Source organism: Triturus cristatus, chromosome 1_2, assembly GCF_964204655.1.
Source record: "Triturus cristatus chromosome 1_2, aTriCri1.1, whole genome shotgun sequence".
In the NCBI taxonomy this organism is placed as follows: Eukaryota; Metazoa; Chordata; class Amphibia; order Caudata; family Salamandridae; genus Triturus; species Triturus cristatus.
In genome coordinates, this window is record NC_140580.1 from 312,190,706 (window position 1) to 312,215,729 (window position 25,024).

Here is a 25,024-nt window from a genome sequence, read left to right on the forward strand (position 1 = left end):
TTTATGATCACCCCTATTTATTGAATCTTCAGACAGTATTTATTTGACCTGCACTATTTAAAATTTGTATATTGTGATTGACTTATTTATTTTTCCAATCAGCAACTAAGAGAAAAAGATAAAGAGAGATATTTTCATAATTTTTACGGTGTAGAGTCGTTTTTGGAACGGATGCACGCATGGTTATTGTATGGGTATATTGTATGCTTAGCACGGTGCCTGATTCCTGACCACTCGAGCCAAGCTACCACAGTGTGTTCGGGAAGTCCACCACCACCCCTTCTAGTGTGGGAGTGGTTTTCCAACAATTACATTTTCTCAAAATCCCTGGCCTTTCGTTTAGAATCCTTTCTCCCCGATCTCTTGGGTAAGGAACAATCGGGTTTTGTGAAAGGTCGTTTTCTTACAGATAACACACAACTATTCTTTAACATACTCTCTAAATCCTCTCATTCTTCTGAAGCATTTGATAGAGTATATTGGCCTTTTATTTTTTCAACGCTTAAATGGTTTGGCTTTGGTTGTAAAATTATCAATTTAATTTCTCTCCTATATTCAAATCCTAAAGCAGCAATTTTTGTCAATGGTCTTACCTCTTCATATTTTACTCTGGGAAGAGGTGTTAGACAAGGTTGTTCCTTATTCCCTTTTTTTGTTTATTCTAGCTTTAGAACCCTTCCTATCTAAACTTCGTCAAAATCCAGAGTTCCATGGTTTTAACTATGAGAGCACGCATATTAAACTAGCAGCTTATGCAGTTGATATTTTGCTATTCCTCTCAAAACCTCACTCTTCCCTACCCGCTTTCCTTTTTTAAACTATGGCTTACTCTTTTATTTCTGGCTATAAACTTAACAGTGACAAGTGTGAAATGTTACCTTTAACTAAGTTTACTTTTAAGGATGATTTTAAAATAACTAGTTTTAAATGGAACACTAAACATATAAAATACTTAGGTATATATTTCTCTCCATCAAATAAATCATCAATTTTCATTAATTTAGACAAATATTCCTTAAATATTAAGGGTGGATACAATAAAAATGATGCTTTCTCAGATTGTTCTTTTTACTGTTTCTAACATTCCAGTTGCTATACCTCAAACTTTTTAAAGAAAATGTATTCTTTATTATCTTCTTTTCTTTGCAATAAAAAAGAGCACGTATGCCATTAACGAAACTTATTCGCCCTAAATCAGAAGGTGGTGTCAATTTTCCTGATTTTTCTACTTACCATAGAGCCTTTAATTTACGTCAATCATCCAATTGGTTAACGGGTTCCCTGTCAGATTCTCCTCTCTGTGTTACCCTTGAATACTCATATCTCACTCCCTTCTCCTTTCAAGAATACCTATCGTTCACTCGAAAGCCTCAGAAGTTATCTACTCCTATTGTTAAATATACAAATAAATTATTAGACACATTCTTACCAGATAACTCCACTGATATGAGATCACTTTTACATTCCTCCATATGGCATAATAACCGGATAACGATTAAAGGCAAACCCATCTATTGGAAATCATGGATACAAAAAGGTCCTTTCTGGGTCCGCCAGTTAATTCAACATGATAATATTATATCCTTTCACCAAGCTAGAACTATTTTTGATTTTCCTGTCTCATTTTCTAGTAAATATCAAGCGTTGCAATATGCTTTAAATTCAGCTATTAACCATTCTGCGCTAATTCCGGATTCGTCCAATAGGATCTCCAACATCACTCATACTTTTTTGAACTCAAGTCCCAAAGCATCAAAGATTTATACCTATTACGCAAATTGACCCTCCCTAGAGATAAAAGTGGAATTGGAATGGGAACGGGATTTAGATGTCAACTGGTCCATTCAATTATGGAACAAAATTTGGTTTAAGATTAGGAAAACTTCTACAGTGGCTAACACCATGCAGACGCTTTTTTATTTTTATAAGAGGTTACTTCTTTCCCCCACCTTTCTCCATAAGATAAACAATGAATTGCCTAATACTTCCTGGTCAGGTTCCTTCACAGATGCAGATTTAAAACATTTAATTTTTACTTGCACATTTGGATTCCAGAATTTTGGAAAAATGTTTTGAAACAAATTACCCTAATCTTTCATTTCGGGGTGTCCCTCTCTTTTGCTAATGTCTTTTTGGGCTCTCTCTCCGAAGATTGGTCTCAATGCCCTTTAAACATGCATGTTTTGGATTTACTTTTGGGAGGAGCATTTCAACAGATTACCAAACATTGGAAGAATTTGTCTGACCTCTCTTTCCAGGCCTGGTGGTATGCTGTATGTCATAACCATAGATTGGACACTGTTTATGTATATACAATGTATCTGGCTGTAAAACGTTTAAATATATGGTCCCCAGTTACGACGTTTATTGATTGTCATGCTAAACTTTCACATGTATGTAGTGTTTTGGACCAGGAGGTTTCTAAACCTCCTCGACATTCTGTTTTTTTCTCTAATTTTAACATTGTTTACATAGATTTAATAGAAATATATTGTTATGTTCCAAATAATGACCAGATTTGTTTTATATTTCCATATGTTCTCTTTTTTATTTTCTTTATTGTTAAAACAACCACTCATCCATGTATAATTATTTGTTTTCATATTATATATGTATCTTTTTTGCATTTCCTCTTCTTTTCCCCCCTCCCTTTTACTTTAATAAACTTTACTCTTTTCAAACTTAAAAAAAGAATACACCCCCTGCATTTGAGAATTACTACTGTGCAAATTACATGTTTCGTAAGCACACAAAAGTAACATAAAAGTCCTTCTGTTTTTTCTTTTTTTTCTTTTGTTGCTCTCTGAACTCTAACCAAAATAGTCAAAACATGTTTCATAAGGGGTCTTCATCAGGGCTTTGATGTAATCAAAATGTTTATGGATGGGGAATCCTCCAGATGAGTTATTCACTTTTAAAGTATTTCTGTAGTATCTCTTCAATCAAGTGTGAGCTGCAAAAACTGCTGGCACAGAATAAGTTACCCGCGAGGTGCACTGTGAGCCCAAATATTAATTGGTAAATATCGGAGTGAAGTTTTGCCATGTTGACCAGGTCTTGGGAAAAATACACCCCTTGTCAATACATAGGATGACGACCACTTTGTATCTTCTATCTGGTGGCTTTTTGGGCACACAAAAGTCAGTTTTTAATGTACCTCTGAGAGGCTTCTTGCTTTCTAGGATGCACACAGCTTTAAGGATGTTCCCTCAGATCTCTTAATAACGTTTGCTATCCTTATTTGTTGTAGGCTATGTAACATAATGATGACGTCCAATGTAACTCTGCTCACTCCTTCCACTCTTTGGCCTAGAGAGTCTCAGGGAACAATCGTTGATACCTGCCAACATTCACTTTCTCTTCTGGGTGGTTGCATGCTCCGCTTCTCATAGTTGCTTCACTAACAGCTGCAATCTTCTCCGCATGATTTTTCTACTCCTCCTGCTATGCTCAAGATCTCTGCCTGGCCCTGGCATTGTTGTTGCACTTTTATCTTTCCCCTCACTGACCCCATTGCTTGTGGGGGGCCGCATTTACAGCAATGATTGGTAACCATTGTCTTCCTCACTTTTCTCCTAAGGCATGGTGTGGTTACAGAATTGGGAGCTCACAGAGTATGTGCAGAACGGATCCATGTCAGTGCCCGGTCCACCCTTCAGTCTCAGATTTTTCAGGTTTTGATGCTTTCTAGTTACTATCCTCGTCTTGCCCTCAGCCACAAACTTTCTTTAGATCTCATATATTGTATAACCCACTTTGTTCGTATGGTTTACATATGACAGTTTCAAACCTTTGACCATTCAGTGTCCATATACATTTTTTGATAGTTGATAATTATTAATGAATGTTCGTTTGTGAGCCTAACCCACTGTTGCTACATTATTCATCTTGTTTCCAACCTGTTTCTGATTTTGATTTTAAGACATTCTTAATGCAGATTACACACATATTACCTGCTACAAATTCCCAAAATAACTATCATATTTATAAATGTGACTCCATGTATGGTGAGGAAAAACACAAATAATAATAGTCTTGGTCTCAATCCAAATTGGTTTCTATCAAGTCATGTTTGCTATAGCAAATAAATGAAAGGAAAACAAATTTCCTCTGCTTTAGTTACTAACCTATTGTCATAAATTCTAAAATGGAAAAACCTCCCACAACTGGTGCAACTCAAAATTACCTTATCGGTTTCCTGCTCATACTCTCATCATCTCTGCAGCATTTTGCCATACCTCTAGTGGCATCCCACATCACGTCCTTGATGATAGTGCAGAATGTGCTTGTGCTGTAAAAACTCACCAATAAATGATTTAATTTGTTTTTAAGCAAGGGACAAGCAAGGGTTGTATACTTGTATTAGTGATGGTGTGGACCCATTTGCCTCTGTCCACTAAAGGCATCCTCAGGAGTTCTGTTTGACCCCATTATTGTTTAGCATAATTGTGCAGCCCCCTTATCCACTTCTGAATGGTTTGCAGATAGATGTTGAGACCTATGTGGCTGCCATTCAAATAATAGATAAACGTCCACAAGTGACAAAATGTCTCTTTAGAGATCATGGAAAGAGCTCTAACCGTAGCAAAACTGGATTTAGACAACTTACTTTTGCGACGTACCTCCAAAGCTAATGTCAAAGCTTGCAAGAATCCTAAATGAATAAGCTGCAGTAGTTAACAAAAACTAGCCAGGGAGACCTCATTGAGCCGCAATGAAAGGGAGTATGAATGAACTGGCCAGAAAAAAATCCAAAGCCTTATCCTGACCCACCGGGCTGTTGCAATACCCCTCACTACCTGAAACACCAACTGCATATCCGTCGGCTCATGCAGACTTTAAGATCTAACCACAAAAACCTGTTTTTACTTCTTAACAAGCAGAGGAAGAGAGGAGGCGGCATTACTTTTCCAGGTTCACTTGTATTTGCTGTAATGTCGGGACACACAAGTTGAGACTCACCAAACAATGTCTAAAATTGAGGAGGATTCTAAAAATATAACTATTGTAAAGTAGTAAATATTATGACCATGATCTTGTTGGCTTTACCTCTTTATAAATGTGCATGCAAATTTGGATCAGTAATATTTTGCCAAAAATTAGAAAAACAAGTATTATTCACATCTCTCAATGACCAGGGATGTTGTCATTTTGGGCAGCACTTAACTTAGCAGCAGGTTATTACATTTCAGGTGTTTCTTGCCCCATATCTCGGAGATCTGCTTTCAGTTTATCAGAAGTACACAAAATAGTTTGTCTTCTTTCCTCAACCATAGCTCCTTCACAAACATGTTTGTACAATAACTCAAACACTGGCCCAGCTTGTTCTGGTCAATGGATCGTGTTGTGATACATCTTTTAGCCAAAATCAGACCCAGTGGCAACAATTGATATCTCAGTTTCTCCTACTATTCTTGAGTATAGCCAAAGGAGAAAGTGCCTCAGCGTGCATTCAATGGGATTGACCATAACCATTTTCAAGCTACATACATAATCAACCCAGAATTGGGCCACTATTCACCATTTTCACACCATAAGTATCAATTCCTTTTGGCCAGTTTCGCACTCCGGGCCAGTGATTGGTCGGAGAGGGAAAGAAATAAAAACATAAATAATACGGTCCCATAACATGCTTGATCCGGAATTACTTTATATCGATGGCTCTATTCGTCATTCCTTTAAGGTAATCACAATTATAATTCCGTTTTAATAGTTTACCTGATTTTGTATCCACCATCCTCGGTTTCTTCTCTTCCTTCTTTTTAATTTCTCTGTTATAATGTCTCGATTCTCTCTCCCCTCAATCACAAATATCCTTATCTTTATAATCTTTTTCAATTTCTCCTCTCAAGTCTCCCATTTTTGATTTCGATAACAGCATAACTATCACCATGTATAAGCAACCATCCTTAAAATATGATTCCCCTGTTCTTTTTTGTATATGCCATGACCTCTGATTGTTTGCCTCTTTTGTAGAGAGCTGTAGACCCTGGCCATGTTTGCTCTGCTAAAACAGTGTGCCTTTATTCTGTCAATGAGCTGTTGTATCTTTCAGTGGCCTGAGATTACGTGTCAGGCCATCAGGACAACTTTTTCAAATGCAGAAATATTCAAAGCTAGTCTTCTGAATGCACCAGTAAGAGAGAAGTCCACCCTCCATTAAGCATTGGGTCAGTTATTGAATTATGTAGCATGGTGCTTTTCTACCCAGCCTAGAAGATTACAGAGACTCTTGAAAGTCTTGCTGCAGGATCTAGGTTTCATAAAGATTAAATGTGAATGTATTTTTCTTTTAGATCTAAAAACGAGGGCAGCAAAGGTTTTGAAATGCACATTCTATAGGAAATATGGTTTGAAACAGTATGATATGCACTCACATTTGAAATAATTATTCCAGTTTTGGTACCTAAGAGATATGGAATTTGTGTGCCAGAGTCAGTCTAAGTAAATTAATGTAGTGATTTACTTTTTTTACCGGAGGGCCTCACACCTCTTATTGACCACACCTAAACCATTTATCACCCCAGGCCTTCCAACTGTAGCCACATCACAGCTAGCAGATAACAGAAGGGGTTACCTTGGCTCCCTGCACTGGTATTCGCTAGAACCTTACTCCTTTTGAGGTGAGGACCACCACAGACTCGCTGTCCTCTCCACTTTGTCAGTTTTCATTGGATCCTGACACCAGAAAATGAAGGAATCCCTTTGAAATGGAATGGGTTTAAATTATTAGTGGTGATTGGTGCTGGAAGGTAGGAAGGAGTTCTTTCCCCATGAGGCTGGTTAGATCTGTATCCACTACAAGTTTCAGTTTGATTTTGTAGGCACTAGGTACAATCCGAGATCAGGAACTGTAACGACCTTTGTTCAAAGTGGGACAGTAGCGTATGAGAACATGTTTTGGGGGGGATTAGAATCACCTTCCAATGGTTACCCTGGTCATCCAACTAGTTCTTCAGACTGATCTTGGAAGGAGAAGGATGTGAAGGATGGTGGTTTCCGTGCCTCCTGTACTTGAAGGAACGATGCTTGCCTACTAAAAGAGCTGTTCCTACCTGCACTTGAAATTTTGTCCTCCAGAATTTAATTTAAACGCTGGGAAACACAGTTTCATGGTCTGGTCCAATTGAAGATTTGGATCAAGTCTGCAGGGGATCATTGCCTACCTGCTGGGTGATAACTGCATCTTTCGAGGCTGTAGTCCAGGAGGATTCACAAGGTCCAGCACCAGAGGTGACTGCAGGCCACCTCACATGATATCAGTTATTTCTTGTGCTGTAGGTTAAACTGTAGATGACATGCATCAATCCAGATGTGAGGTTTCCCTAAAACAGATTTCAAAAGACTTTGGAACTCTGAGGCCAGTGTAAACAAAGTCATCTTAAAACAATATCCAAAAAGTCCATTTAGCCCTAAATTAGTATCACCATAAATCTGCCAAAATGGATACCATGACCATCTCAGACTGCATTGTTTTGTATCTTCCCAGAAAGAGGTGATCGTCAGGATCTCTTGTTCAGCCATCTCTGGAGATCCCTCAACACGTAAAATGCTGCACATTTGCCTCACTAAGAACTCTTTAAGTTCCGAGGTGTGATTACATCTGAGTATCTGCTTCATTTTATCGTCTAGTTCAGGTCAGAGTTTTTCTAAGCAATCACCCATTCTCAGTAATGTCCCTCACTTCAATTATGTTACCACTCTCGAGATGGTGGCTCCAGTTGGTCCTACTTGACTTTTTATTGTTCTAAAAATAGCTGTCAGTGCAAAGTTAAAAACTTGAGTCCAACCACCAACTTTAATCTGACCCTATTATTTATTGAGGAGCCGCTTGAGGTGCCTAGAATTTCTTTGGGCTCCTAGTGCCACTTTAGGTGTAGGTCATTTTGCCATGACTTTCAACACAACTCTATTATACATGTTGTTGAAAGTGGAGGTCCCTGTCACTTGCTGCCGCCACCAAATGCTGGTGGCGTGCGCCCTCGACCCCTCGCTTCAACGTTAGGCTAAGTAAGGACACCGTCTGAGATAGCCCTGCACACCCCCTTAGTATCTTGGCACGAGCAGCCAGGCTTATCTCCAAGGCATGAGTATTCAGTATGTGCAACCACGCTCACAATAACCCCATGATGTCATCACAAATAGACTCCACACGAGAATTGATAAAATGAGTATAATTATTATATAAGAAATTATACAATACGACCACACAATACAAAATCAACATATAAGAATGGGAAGTATTCTTTCCGGTGGGTTGGTAGGTTCTAATCCCAACCACCGCGTTCAACCAACAGTTAAGCTCTTCTCTAACCGTGTCCCAAAGGTTAGACCAGTCGTATTGCTAGAAACACACACGTTGCAAAAGGAAACAATACTGCAATGCGTAATGATATTCTCTTATACTGTGCAACAGAGAAATAATGCCATATGTAGCGCTACAGTCATGTACTTTGCAATTGAAGGAATAATGTAATGCGTATCACCACCATCATGCCCTGTACCAGGAAGAAACAAAGCAATGCGTCACGCTACAATCCTGTACGGTGCAATTAAGAATTAATACACTGCGCCATATTATACTCAGATACTGTGTACTGAAGAAATCATACAATGCGCCATGTTACAATCAAATAATATGCAAGGGAGAAATAACGCAGTGCGTAGCGCACCAAGCATAACCTTATTTAGGCACAAATGAGGTCATACGACAGTTTAATAGTTCATTAACAGCAATAATGCAAAGTGTAATACAACAGTTATATGTGCTCCAATAACAGTGCCCCCGTTATGGATCAAATGATGACACACAAAGTACTGCTTCCCACTCTGGCCCCAGTACTGCCCCGTCCTGGGCTAGCACTGGCCAGGATCCGAGCCGAAGCAACGGCTCATGCAGCAGACTGAGCGGGAGGCCGAGAAAGTGTCCCTCCTGGCCCGTACCCCAGGTGTTGATCCATGTTACCTGGGGGGGCGCAATTCCACTCTCCTCCCCGACGTCAGCGACTTGGGCCTTGATCCCGATCTCCGTCACGGGCTTTGACGGACTCAGGCCAGTGGCTCCGCTCATCAGTGGCCGCCGGTCCGGGTCGCTACTGATGGACTCCGAGGGCCCCGATAACTTGGCCTTCGCACCGGCGGTCTCAGTCCACACCGAGACCCGCCCTCAGCACTGTGGAGACTTTAATTCAGGTCAGTGCACAATTTTACCTGGCACTCCTCACCAGCACCTCAGGTTGCACTTCGACATGCACACTGCGCATCCGAAACATGCCTCTTCTCTGGTGCTCGCGATGATCCGGCGCTCTTCACCAACACTCCGCTTGCACCTCAACACGCACCCTCCGGTGCACACGATGTCCAGATGCTCTTCACTAATGCCCTGGCTCCACCACAACAAGCACTCTTGCGCGACCGAGTCTCACCTGTTCTCCCGGTGCACACAATGTCCAGGCGCTCTTCCCTAATGCCCTGGCTGCACCACTATACACACCCTTGCACGTCAGAGACTCACTTCTTCTTTTGGTGCCTAGGAGGCCCAGGTGCTCCTCACCAACACCCGGGCTGCTCCACGACACGCACCCAGCGCGTCCGAGACTCATTTCTTCCGCGGGTGCACACAATGTCCAGGCGCTCCTCACCAACACCCTGACCGCACCACGACACGCATATTGCACGTCTGAGTTTAGCTTCTTCCTTTGCTGCACACGAGGCCCAGGCGCTCTTCACTAGCACCCGGGCTGCACCACGACACGCACCCTTGCGCGTCCGAGCATCGCTTCGTCTCCCTATGGACATCACGACCAGACGCTTCTCACCACGTCTTGGCCTGCACCATGACACGCACTCTGCGTGCCTTAGACTTAGCTTACTCCTGCGTGCCCACAATCACAAGGCACAACTTCTGAGGGTCTCAAGCGGCACAAAGCATGCGCACACCACGTTGTTTGGGACTTCTCTGGAATCTTTTATGATCCTACATTTCCAAATAGGGAGCGAGCTCACCTCTGGCCCTTGGGGTTACAAGACACAGCACAAAGCACAATCTTCTTCAAGCAGGGGGGCCCAGCACCTCCAAGCACAGTCCCAACAGCCTCTTCCTTAGTTAGAACAGCAAACTGCAGACCAGCCCCAGATCACGAAGCAAGGATTGGTCTATCCACCACAGTCTCTTCAGTTGTTCCTTCTTTAGCAGAGGTTCCTCTTAACCACAGAATGGGTCCAAGCCTTTTCAGTCTCAATCGATATCTGTTTCATTCCAATGTTCAGGGGTTTCAGTTCTCATAGTTATACCCCTTAATGTGTTTGTAGTTTGTATGTACACAGGGGTCCCTGACCCCTCCCTAAATCAGTTCTGGGTGTCTCCCTCCCAGTGTCACCTCTCTCACTTTGATACTGGGGGTCTGGATCCATAATCACTCAGCAGGAGATGGGTCAATTGGTTTATAGCACCAGCCCATGCCTTTTCACCTCCCGGGCTTCTACTTCCCCTACTCTTCATATGCAGGGCAGCCTGGTGCTATCTCAATCCCTCCCTGGGTCAAGACCTCTCCCAGCTCCTCTCACCTTTCCATTCCAGACAGACAATCCACATTTCAGAAACACACAGAAATGCTCAGAGCACAAAACTCAGACACTTTCTAAAAGAGTGGTTTACAAACACACAGTGACAAAACCACCTTTACAGAAAGATGCATTATGACACTGTGAGTTCACACATACCAAACTTCACCTCTCCATTATAAACTGACGGGAAACTAGGCTACCAAACACAACACCCAGCCTCTCCTATTCTGTCCTATAGGCAGAATGGCCTTTCAGCAGCGAAAAACGAAATGGAGAGTTTTTCACTCCCAGAACATAGCACACACCTCAGCTTATGTTCTGCCTTTTACCTACAGTGCAACCTGCCCAGGGGTTACCTGAGACCTACCACAGGGGTGCCCCATGTGTATGTAAAAGGGAAAGTCAGGCCTGACAAGTGGTTGCACTTGTCAGGACAACATGCTAATTTAGCATTCTGCGCGCAGGCCCTACACTGAAGGCCTGAGTTCCCTTCTCTGCGCGCCCTTGCATTACTAGCCCTTGCACACACAGTGCACATCACTAGAGACTTTTACTAGTAAGGCAAACATACCAATCATGGCCAACCAATCACCATACATTTTACATAGGGAACTCCTGTACTTTGACAATGATCAGCAATGGCAAAGTACCCAAAGCATCTAAATTGGCATCTCTAGGTCAGGAAAACGATTTAGGGGGAAAGCAAAAAGTTTAGGAAACTTTAACCAAAAAGGCCAAGTCCTACACATGTTTTTAGAGAGATTGTTAGTTTTGTCTCAGTTTTGAAACTCTCATAGGATTTTTTAACTTTGATTTTGTTTTCCATATTAAATTTGTCTCTTTTTTTCTTAAACTTGGTTTGGATCTTCACTTATTTATTTGTGTCCTGATATCTAGTGTGGAGGTCAGACTACAGTCAATTAGGTGGTGGAGGACACTAAAGGGCCGATCACGATCTTGTTTGGAAGGCCTCCAGAAAGGTGCAGGAATGAGCAAATCTGATTCCGAGCCTATGTTTCCGACCTAATCTTCCCCCATTCCAAATGACCAAGTACTATGCGAAGATCTCATCTGCATTGACTGAATCGTTTCTGAACCTGTTCCTGTCAGTCCGACTTGTTCACAGCCAAATCGTGCCACACAATGGAGCCAGATTCCAAACGAGTGAGCACGATGCGCGATTCGGACATCTATATCGACTTGGTATCAGCGAGATCAAATCGCTGTTGGAATCGGACTTCAGGGGGCTGTGATAGGTCCCCCTTCACCCGGGGACCTCCAAATCTGTCACGAAGGGGTGCCCATGGGTCCCCCTTATCCAAGCATGCACAGTGTGGCGGGCACCATGGGGTGCCCGACACAGGGTGTGCACTTTTCCTCAGCCACCCCTTTTTGCTACGGGAGCCTGTTTACGCTTTCAGTAAATAGGCTCCCGTGGAGTTCAACGGGAGTCCGAGTGAACCGAGTCCGTTACCATACAGGTGCATCGGATTTGGTCGCTCATACTCGCAGAGCACAATTTGCTAGGAAAGCTCTCTGGATCCAAGTCGTATGGAGGGCTTTGCTAGCGAGATCGTAATTGGCCCCTATGTCTGTCAAATTTAGAAATCACCACCTGCCCAATAGTAATTTCTTCACCCTGATACTATCCGCAGTCATGCCGGGTCCTGTCAAGGTCCAAAGTGTTTGGTGGATGTCTTCTGTCAGTTTTGACATCCATTCGCCAAACTTTACCAACGTTTTTGTTTTCCAAAAACGAATTCCTAAAGTGGGAGTTTGTTACTGAGAAACAAATAAATAACGACCCCAACTTACACCCTGGGTGTGAGAGTCAATATGTTTTTTTTTATGTCCCTCCTTAGGGTCAATGACCTCAGTTTGGCAGACAGGGTACTCTGTCATATTTGTGATGGAGTACCCTATGCGCCAAACCCTAAATCTACCACTTAGTCCTTGAAAATTAGTCACTGGGTTTTTTAAATGCAACATTTGGCACATTTTCACTGCAGATTGAATTGATGCTCAGGTCAGGATTTTCAGTGTGAGTCTAGTTTACCCTTAGTGAAACTTGTTTACCTTACAAGAAACTTTTACTGGGCACTGTGGGAGAAGAAGGAAAGCACATATCAAAACTGTTACCTCACTTGCCATAGACTACCAGTAGATATTCCCACACCTATGGTGAAGAGTCAGATAGGAATGCACAACATATTACCTTTTCATTCTCTTGGTTATGGAAATGGTATTTTTAATATTTTTAGATATTTTTTGTCAGTACAGAGGCATTGAGAATTTTTATTTATCCTGAAACGTGTAGCAATTAGTTCCTTGTTGGTACATATTAGGAAATCATAGTTAACATTGAGTGAACCAACATATTTCACTTCATGTTTTTGGGAATCCAAGTCATTTATACCATAATAATGTGTAAACACTCATACTACTTTTGAAGGGTGTTCGGTTTTCTGTTAAATAACATGTTCAACAATTTCAATAAATTCATACGCTTAAAAAAAAAAACTACAGGTACAATTACTAGAATTCAAGGCAGAAATGATTTGTAAGAAAATTGCTATATGGATATTTTTTGTATGCACTCAGCAATCAACAGCAGGGTTCCTAGATGAATGAGGAACTGTTGTTTCTTCAAAAACCATGTTGTCTTTTATCAAAGCCTTCTCCCAAGTTATATGCCTGTGCAGGGCAGATTTGACAGAACGCAATCTTTGGATGCAAGGCTATTGTCAACATTAAAATGTTGCGGCCCTCTTCCAGTTTTTCCTTGCTTTCATTTGGTGTAAAGGAAAAACTCGAAATGTTAAAAGGTATGCTGCCCCTTGTATTTGTGTTCCGAGACCTGTACCTGTTGCCAGGGGCATTAACCAGCTCGGAGACTACATCTACTGTCATCTCAGCCCGGGCTCAGACAACTTCTCAGACAAGGTGATTCTGGCAGGTGAAGCCGGGCTACCAAGCCAGTTGTCTCAGAAGTAGATCTATCACGTGGAGGTAATTTTTCCTTTTTTGCCTAATTTTAATTGTGCATTTTTTTCTCCACTCGGGAGTTGTGAGTGAATAGATAACCCATGAACTTTGGAACCCTGGAAACTTGGTATGTAAGATTTTTGCTTTTTGAAGATGGGAAGGAAAAAAGTGGAAGACAGTGGCTCTGTCTCAACTCTCCTAACAATACCAATGTCAATAGACCGGATGCTGGAAAGATCCGCCAGGGTCATCAGTAATGAAATTGCTTGGGCGTGGCTAGCGCCCAAGGAAGATGGCGGCGTTCCCATGACTCGCCCGATGACGTCGGGGCTGACGAGGGATTTTGCAACGCTTCGCCAATTAGATAAACGGCAGAAAGAGGTAGATGGCGGCGAAATTTTCATCACATGAGAGGCACGCTTGCTCGCTGTATTTTGTCTTTTATTTCAGAGCAATGTGGCGCCATTTTGTAAATGCCCGCGAACTGAGAGGAACTTCTCTTCCTCTGTAGACTTCCCTCTTCATGTCTGCACCCCTCAAAAGGCTCTTTTTCTACTACAGTGAGTAGCCTGAAAGCGACGCTACAACTGTACAACGGTTGAACAACATCATAATGGCTCATTTCTTCCTCTTATTAGAAGTTTCATCAGGGCTTCTATTTCTTTGTCGTTGGTGATAGCGGCCATTTTGTTGCGTCATAAGTCTTCAAATGGATTTATTTCTATAAGGCCCTGTGAGGTTTTACCTAACTTAAAGGATATCTGTCTGCTTGATCTGAGTTGTTGAGTTTATGCATTTTTACTGCTATAACTGTCAATGACTCTAAGCAGATTCTAGTTGTTGTGGCATTATCTGCTGCTCTAATCTTTTTCAGTGATACTACTGACATGCAGAGTACCGAATTTATGCCTCACTGCTTTTCTTTAGCTGTCTAGTGTTTATATTACGCACCAGCTGGCCTCATAGAGATTCTTGTGTTTGGACCAACAACTTTCCGTATCTAGTCATTGATAATATTTTTCGTACATGAATGGAATTTTTCAAGATACTTTCTACAGGCTGTGACTTTGTAACACTTTTTTTTTTCTAGCTGAAGTTTTATCGCTGGAGTTTGGGGCACTTGCTGTCACTTGTGCTAACGGTCTCAACTACTGATTAGATATTCTGGGGAGATATTGGATCGGGTCATTCTATCTATGGGCATACTGAAAACAGTAGGGTCATTGGTGGAGCCCACAAATCGCTCTTTTGTTGCTCGTTCACATCTCTACAACCGCCTTGCCACAATGGATGACTTCCATGAATTTTTCTCCTAACAGTGCCTCTACTTCTTCTTCTGTTGTCACCAAGGTGCAAACCAACCGTTTGAAAAGGATCCTCCTTCCCCGCCGAAACAACTCACATCAGTCTCAATGGATCTTCTACTGGAGGAGATCCGTGCACTATGCCCATTTGTAGAGGTGACAAACTCCAAACTACAAGTTCTAACAGATGGATGGGCAAAGGTGGAAGAGAGGATCACTGCAGTTGAGCAAAATGTGGATTCCCTGGGCTCAGCTTGCACTCAGGTTGCAGTCCTTCAATCTCAGGTTGGCATCTTTACAGAAGCAGATTAAAAACCTTAAAAATAGGAATAGGCAGAATAATCTTCGTATGTATGGTCTGCCACAGGGTTCAGAAGGCGCTGATCCTATGGCCTATTTCAAAACAGTCTTGCCAGCGATACTCAACCTACCAGAAACCTCTACTCTGAACATTCAATGTGCCCACAGATTGGGTCCTCTTCACTCGTCGTCCTCCACCATGCGACAACCAAGAGGCGTCATACTCTATTTTCTTGAATACACATATCTTCTTAAGGTATTGTCCGCATTTAGGTCCTTGAAGCGAATTTCGTCATCAGGCGATCAGCTTTATTTCTCACAGGACTATGCAAAGCCTACAGCAGAAAGACGAAAATAATTTCTGGCCATGAGACCGGCTTTGCGCTCTATTGGTGCACGATTTAGCTTATTCCACTCATGCTTGTTCAAAGTGACCTTCAATATTAACACCGGTGAACACCCTAAATATCGATTCAGAAATATCGACTGCCCAGAATATCGAATTTAAAATATAGAGTGGACAGAATATTGAATCACCAAAATATAGAAGGTCAGAATATCGAAATTAAGGTTAGAAATATCAATTGCTATAATATCGAATTTAAAATATCGTTTTCCATAATATCGATTTCTTTTTTTAGTGTTATGTATGTTAGTATATGTGTTAAAAATATATATTATTTTTGTAATGTATGTTGAATAGGGTGGGAAATAATTTATTTATAGTAAATTAAATATCAGTTTTTATGAATTAATAATTATTTATAATTTAATTTTGTGTTTTAGTTCTGTAGCTGGTTGTGGGTTTATAGGGGAATAGGGTGGGAAGTAATTTAATTGTAATTAAGTAAATATGTATTTTATTTGTATGTATTGATAATTAATTAATTGTTAATTAATTCATTGGTAATTCATTTTTATTAATTGGCAATTAATTTTGATTAATTGATAATTATGTTAATTGTTTTAATGTATTATTTGGAGTAGGTTGTGTGTTATAGGGGAATAGGGTGGGAAGTAATGTAATTGTAATTAAGTAAATATGTATTTTTATTTGTATGTATTGATAATTAATTAATTGTTAATTATTAATTGGTAATTAATTTGTATTAATTGGTAATTAAGTTTAATTAATTGATTAATTGATAATGATGTTAATTGTTTTAATTTATTATTTGGAGTGGGTTGTGTGTTATAGGGGAATAGAGTGGGACGTAATTTAATTGTAATTAAGTAAATATGTATTTGTATTTATATGTATTGATAATTAATTAATTGTTAATTAATTATTAATTGTTAATTAATTTATTTTTATTTAAATATTAAATCATTTCTTTCCCTACTGTTGCACTCTCTGGAGTGGGAATACTAATTTTTACCCCTACGCTATCCAACGCTTTCCCTACTGTTTCACTCACTGGAGTGGGAATAGTAATTTTTACCTCTACGCTATCCAACGGTTTCCCTGCTGTTGCACTCTCTGCAGTGGGAATAGTAGTTTTTACCCCTACGATATCCAACGCTTTCCCTACTCTTGCACTTTCTGGAGTGGTAATAGTAATTTTTACCCTCCCGCTATCCAACGTTTTCTCTACTATTGCACTCGCTGGAGTGGGAATAGTAATTTTTACCCCTACGCTATTCAATTCTTTCCCTACTGTTGCTCTCACTGGAGTGGGAATAGTACATTTTACCCCTACGCTATCCAACGCTTTCCCTACTGTTGCACTCTCTGGAGTGGGAATAGTAATTTTTTACCCCTACGCTATCCAACGCTTTCCCTACTGTTGCACTCACTGGAGTGGGAATACTAAATGTTACCCCTACGCTATCCAACGCTTTCCCTACTGTTGCACTCATTATTAATTAACATAAAAATGATTACTTTAATTGTTTTATATTTATATATTATTTATTTTTATATTTGGATAATATGTTTATTTATATATATCTGTCAATATATTTTTAATAATGTTCTAAATATTTTATAATTAAGATTAATAATTATTTTATAATATTATTAAGTAAATATATATTAAAACAATTTTTTTTACATTACATTTATTATTTTTACATTTTAAGCTTTTTTACCTTATTTTAACTATGTTTTAATTGTGTTTATTATTTAATTACTTTTATAGTATTTTTATTACATTTAAAAAATTCGATATTTTAGTTACCTATATTTTAACATTCTATATTTTGTACTCTATATTTTAGTACTTACCTGTTTGTAGATAGGCATTCTATTTTCTGTCCCTCGATATTTTGGAGTCGATATTTTGGGCAGTCTATATTCTGTCCCTCGATATTTAGTCACTGAACCATTAACACCATAACTTACGAAGATCCGATCAAGCTTAAAAGTTTCCTCAACTCGCAATGTCCTTAAAAGATGGATTTTTCTAACTCACGTCCCAGATGATTCTTCTTTTATAGTAGTTCTGAATTACAGCCTTCTATATTTAATTTGTTGAATTTCTTGTAAAGTTCATAGATCGTTTACCAGTGTAGATACTGGCTTGTTTCTTTTATTGGAATTTTACTGTTCAGTATTGTAATTTTGCAATCTTACTCTCTGGAATGTTAAGCTAACTGCTTTCATTTCAACACTGCTTTAATTGCTCTAATCATTTTTTTTCTCCTTACAGGTTTCTTCTCCGTATTGTCTGACTTATGTGTCTTGTGGTCATTTATCCTGAAGTCTCCCCCGCCTCACCTCGTGGAGTCTGGATGTGTCATAGTTCCATGTGGCCTCATCCCCCCTCACCCTCTATATGTTTTGGATTCTTTCTAGTTACAGTCTTTTACTATTTTTAATAGCAATTTCCTTCTTCTTTACTTCTTTTCTGTCTTTTACTTCTAATTTATTTTTGCATACTATTTCACTTTATATTTTTTCCTTCCTTTTTCTTGCCCTATTCTTCCACTTATTTCTCCCTTATTTATTCTTATCTTATTCTTATCTTTTAAGTCTTACGCATAATACTTTCTCTTCCCTTATACCACAATTGTCACATGTAAACATATATCTTTATTTGTATCTTTCTTCCTTTCCAACAAGTTTGTTCTGTTTTGTAGATAGTTGGTCTGTTTTTTGGTATATTTCTTGTTTTCTGTAGTTTTACACTTATTGGTGTCTTATATTCATTATTTTATTTATTCCAAGTCTTTGAATCTTATATCTTGGAATGTCAGAGGTTTGCATTCACCTATTAAAAGTCAAAGGGTGTTGACTCTTCTAGCCAAATTAGGGGCGGATATAGCCTGTTTACAGGAATCCCATTTAACAGCTAAGGAATCAACAAAATTAAAGAGAGGTTGGGTTGGAGAGCTTTTCTATTCACCAGGAGATGGCAAACGCAATGGGGTCCTAACTCTATGTCGTAAATCACTTTCTGTTAAATTACTTTCACAATGTTCTGATGAAGATGGTAGATGGTTGTCTACTAAACTTTTGATTGTTAATGCTCCAGTTTCTTTACTAAATGTATACACGCCTACTGCTGGTGACTCCTCCTTTTGGATATCCTTAGCTCAGCAAATTGTAAATTGTATTGATGACAATTTCATTCCTACCGGTGATTGAAATCAAGTTTTTGACTGCTTCTTAGATCGTAATTCAATGATCTCGTTTGTTCTCATAAGGCTCATAAGCTTTTTGTACAAACTATTAAACAATACAAGTTTATAGATGCCTGGAAACTTTGCAATCCTACTACCAAAGAGTACACTTATTATTCTCCAGTTCATCATACTCAATCACGATTGGATTATTTTTTCATTTCACATAATGTATCCCAGTCATTAATGGCTGCAGATATTGGATCCATTCCAATATCTGATCATGCTTCTATTACCATGAGGCTAGATATTTTACAGAAACCTCACACTCCCCATAAATGTTGTCTTAATAACGCTCTTCTTTTAGAACTGGTATTCACTTCCTCTTTTATCTCCTTTTTTAATGAGTATTTTTTGTTTAATCAAACTGATGCTTTACCTTTTCATGTGGTGTGGGACGCTTTTAAAGCAACAGCTAGAAATTTTATTATTGGTTATGTCTCAAAAAAAATTAAAAAATCGAAAGAATTCACCACATCCCTCCTGGCCAAGATAAAGAAACTGGAGCGTTCTTATTGCTCCTCAAGATCAAAAGATTGTTTAACAGAACTTATTAATGTTAAATTCCAGTTCAATAAGGAATCAACAAATAACGCTTCCACATATTTATTAAAGTTGAGTGCAAAGTTTTACAGGGGACAGAACAAAGCTGGCAAGGTATTAGCTAATTATTTGAAGGTTAAGCATAATAAACTCAATATAGAGTCCATAATAGATGAGCAACAGTCATTGAAATTAAAGGATGATGAGATCTTGAATGTTTCTTCAATTTTACAAAACACTTTACACATCAGAAGTCCCTCCTATAGAACATCACATTTCTCAGTTTTTATCTGATATCCAACGGCCACCTAATACCCAACCAGACCTTTCTAAATGACTATCGCAAAAGGAACTTTCCATCGCATTACAGGCACTTAATAAAGATAAAGCCCCTGGTCCAGTTGTCTTTACTGTTGAGTTTTTTTCTTTACACATTTTGCTTTCCCTTTTAATTCTCAAATTGCACAATCTATTAAGCTCTTTTTTAAACTCAGGTAAATGCTCAGGCTCTTTTTCAGAGTCTCTTATTTGTATTATTCCCAAAGACCGCAAAGATTTGAGATACTGTAAACATTTTCGACCCATATCTTTGGTTAACGTTGATTATAAATACATTTCAAAATCTCTGGCCATGCGCTTGGAATCCCATTTGCCTGACTTATTGGGAATGGAACAGTCTGGATTTGTTAAAGGTTGCCTTATCACAGACAACACTCATTTATTTGTTGACGTCTTATCTAAATCCTCCCACTGTCTTGCATTTCTTGGCAGCAATAGCACTGGATGCAGAGAAAGCGTTCGATAGAGTGGAATGGACATACCTCTTTCAAACTCTCAAATGGTTTGGCTTTGGACCTAAAATTATTTCCTCAATATCAATTCTATATTCAAACCCAAGAGAGGCCGTGTGTGCAAATGGTACTATATCTCCTTATTTTAGCTTGGGTAAAGATGCCTATTATCCCCGTTCCTTTTTAACCTAGCCTTAGAACCTTTTTTATCACGAATACGTCAAAATAAGGGCATTGATGGATTTAATTTTAACAACACTTCACTTAAACTGGCAGCATATGCTGAGGATATATTACTATTTATTTTGCAACCTCAATCTTCTCTCCCTCCATTCCTACATGAAGTACACTCCTTTGCAGCCGTTTCCGGGTATAAATTAAATAAAGATAAATGTGAAATATTACCTTTAACAAAATATACTTTTAAAGCCGATTTCATACTCTCAAGTTTCGCATGGAGCCCTCAGTATATTAAATATTTAGGTTTACATTTTATTCCTTCTACCTCTAATGAAACTTCACGCTGTATGGATAATTGTACACAAAGAATAACTTTGTTAACTGCTAAATGGCACCCTTTACACTTATCCTGGTGGGGTCGTCTTGACACCATAAAGATGATGCTGTCCCCTATAGTTCTTTATACAATTTCTAATATCCCAATATCCATTCCTTTAAAATTTTTCAAGATAATAAACTCTTTTATCCGCTTTTTTGTGGAATAACAGGAAGCCTTGCATGTCTTTATTAAAATTGATTCGTCCCAAGTCAGAAGGGAGTGTTAACTTTCCTAAGTTTCCTACATATCAAAAATCTTTCTTGCTTCGTCAAGCATCAAGATGGCTCTCCAACCCTTCTGATTATTACCCTCTGTGGGATAAACTTGAACTTTCTTTTCTCTCTCCTTTTTCATTTCAAGAATATCTCTCTTTCTCTCGTAAACCACAACACCTTTCGACTCCCATAATTAGATACACATCAAAAAATGTTAAAACCCAATTCCCCATTGGATCCTATAAACTGGATTTCTTTCTCCAATTCCACAATATGGCATAACACTATGATATTGATACATGGCAAGCCTTTTTACTGGAAATCTTGGAGGCAAAGAGGATTAATTTGGACCCACCAATTAGACATACAAGATCAGATTATGTCTTTCACGCAGGTTAGAAGACTCTTCGGCCTACCTATGTCTTTCCAATCTAAATATACCCTCTTGAAACAAGCTATTCTGACTGCTCACACCCAATACATACATCCAAATCCTCCCATTGATCCTACACCCTCCTCTATCGATAAATTGCATTCTCTTCTACAAGCTAACCCAAAGGCATCTGTTAATTATAATTATTTACAGATCTCATGCATTACAAGAGAAAAACTAAGGTGGAACTTTCTTGGGAACAGGATTTGGGAGTCAGCTGGTCCACAAACACATGGAATAAAATATCGAAAAAAATCTGAAAATCTTCGAGAGCAGTCAATACTACACAGACACTCTTTTCTGTGTATAATAGGCTTTTGCTATCCCCATCACTTTAAAATAAAAGACATGTGGATCTTCCAGATGGTTGCTGGACATGTTCCTCCCCACATGCAGATTTACACCATATTCTCTTGCATGCCCACTTGACTGTAATTTCTGGGAAAAGGTGTGGGCTCAAATGAATTTAATTTATCATTCCAAATGTCCTTTCTCTGTTTCTAATGTGTTTTTGGGAAGCTTGTCTTCGGTTTGGACAGATTGCAATCCTAATACAAAAATAATAGATTTATTGTTGGCAGTTTCCCCCAGCAGATAACCAGAAATTGGAAAGACTTTACTAAATTATCTTATCAAGCTTGGTGGTATGCTGTGTGTTACAATCACAGAGTAGCTAAAACTCTTGTGTATCCTATCCCCATGACAAAAAAAGTTTGTATTTATGGTTACCTTTCACATTGTTCATTGAAGCTAGTGCTAAACGCTCCTCCACCCTAACTCCCGTACAACAAGACGTTTCCAAACCTCCATGACTTTCCTTTCATTGTAATTCTATATATAAGATCATTTTAGATTTTGTATTATAATTCTTTGTTCTCTATGATTTGTAAGCCCCCTGTATTTACACTAAGGGCTTTACATATTTTGATTAATATTTTTTCTTCTAGGTAGGCCAACTTCATTTATACATCCAATTATTTTACTTCTAAGTTCAATATTATATTCATGTGACTATGTATTGTTATATTGTATTTTGTATTGTGACTTATATTTTCCTTGATAAACTTACTTCTGAACTTAAAAAAAAAGTAATGAAATTGCTCAAACAGTGGCAAGACTTTCTTTAAACCCTGGCGGTGATAGCAGGGGTCCTTCCAGACTCTCCCCTTGTTACTTTTAGGACACATCACCTGTTCTTCTTACAAACGGTTCTGTTTCTTCACCCATTAAAGATCCTGATGTAAACTGCGAGGTTAATCACCTCATAGATATCTTCACTCCAGCCCCCCCAGTCTCTGAGTTAAGCATTAAGTCTGCTCATCAGAAACCGCCAAAGAAGGCCAAATGTGGCAAGGGTAGCAAGCAGACAGTTAGCCCATCCCCTTCTCTTCCAGATACTCTACAAGTGCCGACATTACATCCGTTTTATTATCAAGCCCAAAACCTTTACATATACTATCATTGCAAGAAAAGACTTTGATCACTAATTCTTTTAATGAACTACTGGCTACTCACCTGGAGCCTTTCTCAGAGAAGTTATATACAATGTTTAGCTGAGTACTTTCTCCTTTTTCTCTATGCTTGGACAATATAGAATCTAAATTAGCCCCTGTGTAAGTTAGTAAAGGCCACGCTCCATCCGAATCAGGTAGTATTATTAACAATTCTAATGGGCAAAAAAAATTCCCAAAGCAAATGTCGTACCCTCGGTGGATTCCCACTCTTCTATTTATTCTCCTTGTGTGCCTTGTAATCGTTCAGCTGGTATAGTCCAATCGAGTAATATTTCTACAATACCTAGGCAAAACGTAGACCACCTGCCAACCCTAGTCCCTTGACTTCCTTGCTCTGCGAAGGGAGGCGAGGGTAAATCTTCACCAGTGCAGCAACTTGCTCAACTTCCGGGTATCAATCTTCCTCCAGCTGGCTGCTCGTATGTGGCTGTTTTGTTGAGCATATCATTGTTAAGACATGATCAGCGTGAATCTTATGAGGAACGTTTTAATAAAACCTTAGATTGGCTGGCTCTTCAAAAAGACATGTCTTACCTCCATGCTGATGATGTCCTGCATGTAAGGAGATGTGCATGGATAGGGCCAAACCATCCAGAATCTCATGAAGACTGTATAGTGGTAAACTTTAGATCTCCAAATTTGGTGCATTAATTGCTTTTTAACTCCAGGTGTAGCAGCCTACCAAGGAACTCCATTGCTTTGATCTTACCTCGCTACTTCCACAGACCTCCCCCTCCTTTGTAGCATTAGTCTTTCTCAAGAATGGACAGGGCACATTGGTCATGCATTCCACTATTTATCGTAGGCCTAATAATTTATGCACAATTAATTATTATCCCACACGCGCAGTCAGTACATCTTTTAGAAACGCTTCTGATGGCGCACAGGTAGCACCACATACATTATGTCGCCCACGCACCACACCGATATCTAATAGGTTTGATGCACTTTCTGACCTGGATTGACATATGGGTAATAAGGTCTCTATATCACCTGCTGTCCTACTTATTATAGCTCAGGCTGATAAATCATTAGTAACTCCTACTAATCCAAGTGTCTCTCAGCCAACAGCAATTACTACTTTCACTCTGACCACACCGTACAGATCTCTTTCTTTTCTTATCTGGAATGTCGCAGGTCTTAAGAGTGAATGTCAGGCGTTTGTGTCAAAGTATGGTATAATTGCACTACAAGAAACCTGGCTTATCACCGCAGTGCACTTTGAGGGTTATACCTGTCATTCCTGCAATGCTATACTGTAAAAGCGGGGCAGAGCTATGGGAGGGCGATCTACTTGGGTCAGTCTAAGCCTCGAAGTAGAGGTACTACAGGTTAATTCTGGGTCACCTTCTTTTTTAGCGCTCATGATACGTGTTCCAAACACAAAAATAATATATATTTTTATTTTTTTATTTTAATGACTTCACCAATGCCATTCGTCCACATTTCACTAGTTTGTGTAATTTTTTATCTGATATACAAACCAAGACTGAAAATAGTTACTCTTTATTATAGTTTGTTATTTATGGTGATTTTAATGCAAAACTAAGTAGGGGCTTAAAGACTCAAGACACCTGTAAAGAGGGCCACGTAACCGCTCAGGATGAAAATGGGTAGAGCTCAATAAGTACCTTATTGCTTACGGTCTGGTTGATTTACTCGAGACATTATTAGGTGCCAACAGTACAGTTCCAACTTTTAGAGGGTGAGGGGAGGGCCTCACTAATATATTATATGTTTGTTAGTTACAACTTTTTGCCCTGGTTTTACTAAGGGAAGATTCCTAACTACAGAGGGGTCGATTCCGATCCTGGAGAAACCGGGTACGAACCGTCGGTCGGAGCGTTTTCTCCGTCCGACTCGTACCCGGTAAAAACACCATACAAACATGCAAGTACGATTCGTACGGAAACACCATTTCCGTACGATTCGTACAAAACACTGACCGACACAAAAACACATACAAATGTGATCCGGGACGGCGCGTACGCGACATGCGGACGGAGTCAGGCAGCTTTTTACGTACCAGCAAGTACGATTCGTACCAACAGCACTCCGGACGGCTATATTTTTACGGCACACAAAAAGTGCCGGAAAAGCTAAGTATGCAGCAAAGCGTGAGGAAAAGGGGGCCCGGTACGCGCCGAACACCCCCCTAGCCCCCCCCGTATGTCCGCGCCATACCCCCAG